Below are 6,457 nucleotides of genomic sequence, written 5' to 3' on the forward strand. Positions count from 1 at the left end.
AGAAATCTGTAAAAGATTATTTTATATTTTTGGTGATTTCTGTGATCTTTTTACTTACTTTCCCAGTGTTTTAATTTATTGCAAAAATATATCTATATACTTTTGTTATTTGTTCTTTTACTATTTCATTAATATGCCCTTAATGTTCATAAGATGGTATATTTAAATGATTTATAAATTGGTTTTCTCTTCTTTTTTTTCTTTTTTTTTCCTTTTTTACTGTTATTAGCTCTTTTTTGCATTAAACTTTTTTGTAATGACTAATATGTCTAAAACTTTATTTGCTTTTTACAATGATGGGCAGTTTAAAGAACTGAATTTATTCTAATTTGTTTTTGAATCCTTTACTTTGGGATTATATAATTTAGCGTTATGCCAATCCAGCATCTGTAATAATCTCCAATTTTAAGTCAACTTTTAGTATTAGGCTATAATTGTTGAATGCATTATTCAATCTTACTTTAGTAAATGTAATGTTTTACAAATAATCACTTCTTAATAAATATAATGATTTACAAACTATAGTTTATTAACCCACTGGCGGTTTAGTAAATGGACGAAATTGGGAGAATGTTTCTCCACAATACACTACTTCCCTATCTAATAACATGGAGAAACCGGTTTTGCTATGCGGAGAAAACTGCGAGTTAAAATAGAACTTTTTGCATGCAAAACAGTCAGTGGTTTAAAATTCTTGTTTGTTTGCTTCCTGGTCTATTTTGTACTCCACAGTTTATCCCATGTATGCTTTTTCTTAGGAATCTGACAATTTTGATAGTTTAACATGGCCCACCAATTGATGTATGTTAATGCAGTGAGAACACGCTATATTTTTTATGTATTTGTTTTCATGTATATGTGATATGTATTATTTTAATCTTTTGGGATAAAGAAATTAACTTAGCTTAAAAATTATTTTTCCAATACTGAATATATATTCTTGCCTAAATTAGTTTTAGAGCCTATTAAAATTATTTTAGACCTACAAAAATTTAATTTTCAGATAAAGCATTTAGCGTTTTATTGGAATGTGATATATATAGTTATGAGTGATGAAATGTTTGGTTATATTTCTTCTTGGTTTTGATTTTGAAAATTATTAGATATTCAACCTGTGTTTGAGCAATATATGTATAAATTTTAACTTTCCCGATAGGGGAAAGCTATGCATTGCAAGCAAAATACTATGTATTAATACTGTGTATAGTTCCATATTACTTTTTCCACTGTTGGAAACAGTTCTATTCACCCATTGCAAAAGCTTTACCATCTAGCTTTATATATTTATTGTATTATTTATATTCTGTATGTGTTATTTATAATGTGTATAAATTTTAATTATTCGTAAATGTCTGTCCTATGAATGTTGTTCATATGTTTCTGTGTTAAACTATTTATCTTATTGGTTTTGGCTTTCAACAGATACAATAATGCCTTTCTCTACTTATATTATTTATGACTCTTTAAAAACAACTTTACTTAAATTTGCTGTGTGTGTGCAAATTTCGTTTTAGCCTATATATTTATATAGTAGTTAATTTAAACATATAAATTATCACATTTTGACTAGTTGTATACTGAAGAAATTAAAAAATTAGCTTCCAATTGTAAAGAAAATATGGTATTGATTACACAGTAATTTGTAGCTTATTTATTTAATATTGAGCTTATTGTAACTTATAAAATAAGTTTTCTTCAGTTCTAATACTGCATTTTAGAGTTTATGATTTGAAAAAAAAAAAAATATTTGCATCTAACTCTTCTAAAAATAAACGTTAAAAAAAAACAGTATAAATAAATTAACAAAAAGTTAAATGTGCAATGCTGATGCGTTTGCCAAATTTGAATATTTTAAATACTGGCTATTTTATAAGGATAATCAAAGTATACTTAAAAAATATTCATCATTCGCTGATTGAAGATTGATTTATGAGGTAAATTTAATATAAAGTTAAATTGATGACCTTTTACACTTTTCTAATCTCTTGAAATTAATAATTGAATTTCAAATTCTTAAAGTTTTAACCAGTGAAATTAAAAAAAAAAATTTCGAAAGAATATTTTGTAGGATTTTAATTTTTTGTAAAATTGTAACTTTTTGTATTAAACTTGTTTTATAGGAAATCAATTAACAAGAAATAAGTAGTTATCTGATTTTAATCATTTAGATTGTTTTACAAAAAAAAAAATTATTAGACATCTTTACAGATATTATAGGGAACAATTATATGTATGTATACTTTTTTTTCTACTTAGTCTTAAGTTTCAAAATGTATTGATGAACATTTAATTTATTATAGCCAATCCAAATCTGTATTAAATTATTTTATGTTATTTTTCATTGGAAAATGTAAGAAATTCCTTTAAAATTGTTTTTTTTTTTTTTTTAATTTTTCTACATATTTTATTATGTATCAAGAAATTAATTTTTCAAGTTACAGGGTGTCGAAAGATAATTATAAAAATGCAATAAAATTTTATGTTTAATTAAATATTTCAGTAGTTTTCAGTATTTACTTTTTGCTCTTTCACTTCAAATAGAATTGTTATTGTTGCTGAGTTTTAAATTTTATATTAAAATTGAGCAATACGATGTCTGTCTTTCTTTAAAAAGAAAAAACATTATTTGCAAATATCAATACTTCAATTCATCATGTAAAATCCAAAAACAAGTACAATAATTGATCCTGGCTGTCTCTTCTGCCATAAAACTTTTTCTTAAATAGTTCATTATTTTCCAAAATAAAGAAAATGTCTTTTTTCTTTTAAATCTTTTCAAACAAAAATATCTTTAAATTATTTTATTTACAAAAATATTTTACAATATGAACTCATGTACACTCACAATATGTCACTTTTTAAAAGTATTTCATAATAAATCAACTATTGTAGTATGAAATTATACTATTATGCAATGAAATAATTTCTTTAATCTAAAAGAATTGTCAAAAATATATTGCAGCAATTGGCATTAAAAGAAACATATATCTCCTCTAAAAAAGTGACAGAATTAAAAATAAGCTTATTTCTATTAGTTACTATCAAATTGTCATGAAAATAAGTGAAATTGAGTGATGAAAATAAGTGAAGTGAAATAAGTGAATTGAATTACTTATAGACCAAATACTGATCTCAAAGTACAAGAAGTTGAACTTTGTTTAATATGAATGTTGCCTTTTATATTTAATTAGTTAGAAATTCCTCTACATGCTTATAAAATTTTACTTTTTTTTTTGAGTCACTTTTATGGAGAAGATTTGAATTACAATTTCAATCACAGATAGAAGCAAATGACCTCTTCAAATTACAGATGAATTGGTGTGTTTTAGGTGAATATTTCACTAATGCATTGAAGTACAATAAGGTGTCACAGGCCAAAAAAAGGCAGAGTTCATGTTAAGCTTCAAAAAATTCATTACAAAGCTGACCTATTGAAACTGGGGACTCCAAATTTTTTAGTCTAAGAGTGGCATTAAATACTTAAACAAGACCTAGCAAAAGCATTATCTTTGGGAGATTAAGAATAACCCAATTTTCATGGTTTTGAGACTATTAAATTGGGGGGGGGATTCTCCAGCCTCTTTCCGGGTATAATATTTTCCCACAAGTTAACTCATCTTACCAACATAATGTAGTTTTAAAATGTAATTGTATGATTTCGATATCAATGGTATGGGATACAAGATTATGACAGTTATTGTAAGTTTAAGATAAATATCCCAATTAGGGATGTAACGAATAGCAATAGTGATTTGGCCGAATACCAAATATTCAGCGGCCAAATAGCAACATTTTTAAAAAAATCATTAATGAATATTATTAATGATTATTTATAGATATATAAATAAGTATAAATAGTTACATATATAAATAAGTCATTATTGAAAAATAATCAAAACTTCAGTACATTATTAGTATAAGGTAAAGGAAAAAGAAATTGAATAACCCCTAGTAAAAGATGAGTTATAGAGTTGAAAAAAGAAGGGAACTTTAAAAAAATGCCCTCTTAATTATTAAAACAAAACTTTAATGCTAATAATATTTTCCATAAAAAATTATAGTCTATCAAAAACGCTTTTAAAAATGCAGTGCTATCATAAAAACATCCATAAAAAAAAGATTATACACAAAAGCAAATCGGGGGAAAATAAAAATCTATCCTAATTTTTGAAGCTAAACATCTCAGTTTTCCAATAAGCTTGTGTATTTTCAAGAAAAAATGAAGATAAAGTCTAACCTTAATTACCACGTCATAATAAAAAGTTTAAAAAAAGAAAAAGCTAGATAGAAGCCAAAATATAAAATTTTCTTACTTTTCAAACAAAAATTAAAATGTTAATTTAGATTTTTCACATTGCCGTATTTTTAGAAAAAAGTGACCATAAAAGATGAACGTTCATTAGAAATGTTCTTTAAAAAATGCTGTTATAATAAAAACGCTGATGAAAAGAAAAGTTAATAAAAAAAGAGAAACACAAAATAAATTATTCTTAGTTCTGAAATGAAACTTTAAATTTTGAGACGCAACAAACAAAAAAATAATAATAATAATTCTTGAAAAGGAAACGAAAGCGTTGAAAAAAGTAGGAAATAGACTTGCCTGATTGTAATTTTAAAAAATCAGCAGTACGAAACTTATGGTTCAGTATAAAGTAATCTAGTTTCAAGTTTCGCTTTTCCATTTGTCTTTCAGAACAGAAATAAACAAGTTTTAGAACTTAAATATGTGTACGAACAAAAAATACATGATTTTAGATCATTCTTGATTAAATTTATTTAAATTCCTCCCCAAAAAAGAACTTAGTCGAAAAACACTTTTCCAAAAAATACTTAGCGGAATATTTTGCCAAAAATATTTGGTCAGCTGAATTATTCCGCAAAAGGGCCAAATATTCGTTATATCCCTAATCATAATTACTGTTAAAATTTTCAGTTTCATTATACTCATCAGTTTTCTTTTGACTAATTATTGTGTTAGTAGATTAACACATGTTGTAAATTTTAGAACTGAATAAAAATTAACTCGAGCAAGTCAGATACCTTGCATGTCAAGCCTGCTTCATGGGCAGATTGGGGATGTAGGCATACCATAATTTGGAGACACCTGTTTTAATCCATATGTTAGAATGAGTGTTGATTTTAACAGCAAGAGAGCTGAAGGCACCTGTACGATGCTAAAGTAATCAATATTATGCACCCAAACAAATGAAAATCAAGCAGCATTATATTAAACAAACAAAAGGCTAAATATCATTACAGAACATGGAACTGAATAACAAATATATGAGTTCCACAATTCCTAACGATATTTGTTAGTGCCTAAAAACAAAAAGTATTTATACATTTTGAATCTGGAGTACTTTATCAATAAATTTTTTTAATTATCACCTTATTAAAAACTCACTGTAGAAAATAAAAAGAGGACGGCCAAGACTTACTTGGCAAAGGCACATGCCCTAAGATCTGTGCAAAGCAAAACTTAATGCATAAGAGGCACTTGTGGCCTTATGAGGCACGAAGAGGATCGGTAGGACTCGGATCGGTTTATTTTATATGTGTATTAATTAGGAAATACACTTTCCTAAGTAAAACACATAAATATTTCTTTTCTGTATTCTCACAGCATTAATTAAACTTTTACATGACTAGCAAAACTATAAGACCAATTCTGGGTTATCCAAAGATAATTCCATACAACAACAAAAAATTTGTAAATATTTATTATTATCTTTTATGATAGTCGAAAAAATTTTAAATTGTAAGGTGAACAAATTTTTACATAATTTTAAGTGTGCAATTTTACATGGCAAAATACAAAATTTGAGTAAATTGAATTTTAAATAAATTACTTCTTTAAAATTTGATTTCTCAGGAACTATTCGACCGATTTCACTCAAATTTTGCCATGTAAATTTACATACTTTAATGATGTAAAAAATTGCATACCTTACAATCCAAAATTTTTTTGACTATTATTAAGTAAAATAATAAATATTTACTAAAGTTTATTTTCTGTACAGAATTATTTTTGGATAAGTGAATTATATAACTGTGTGCAAAAATTTTTCAATTCGCTGAAAAAGTTCTGGGAATATGGCACAAAAAGTAAAAATAACATTATGGAATCCAAACCATCAGGACCATATTTCAAAGATTGTGGCAATCCCCTATATTTTGGGGGGTCAAAAATCAGAATCCATAAAAAAAAAAGAGGTATGTTTATTCTGAGAAAGTACGTTTTTGTATCTGATTTCATAACTAAATATATCGTTTGCACTTATTAATTAGCATATTTGAGGTCACCCCCTCGAACCATTAATATTGAGTCCCAGAATATGATCTGATCATTAAATCAAAAGTTATTCGGGATGGTTCTTTTTTTTTTTGGCGCACTGTGCATATTTCTTCCGCTGTAAGCAGCCGCTAGTGTAGGATCTGAAAATAAATAATCTCTAAA

The sequence above is a fragment of the Parasteatoda tepidariorum genome, chromosome 4, assembly GCF_043381705.1.
Source record: "Parasteatoda tepidariorum isolate YZ-2023 chromosome 4, CAS_Ptep_4.0, whole genome shotgun sequence".
NCBI classification, from domain to species: domain Eukaryota; kingdom Metazoa; phylum Arthropoda; class Arachnida; order Araneae; family Theridiidae; genus Parasteatoda; species Parasteatoda tepidariorum.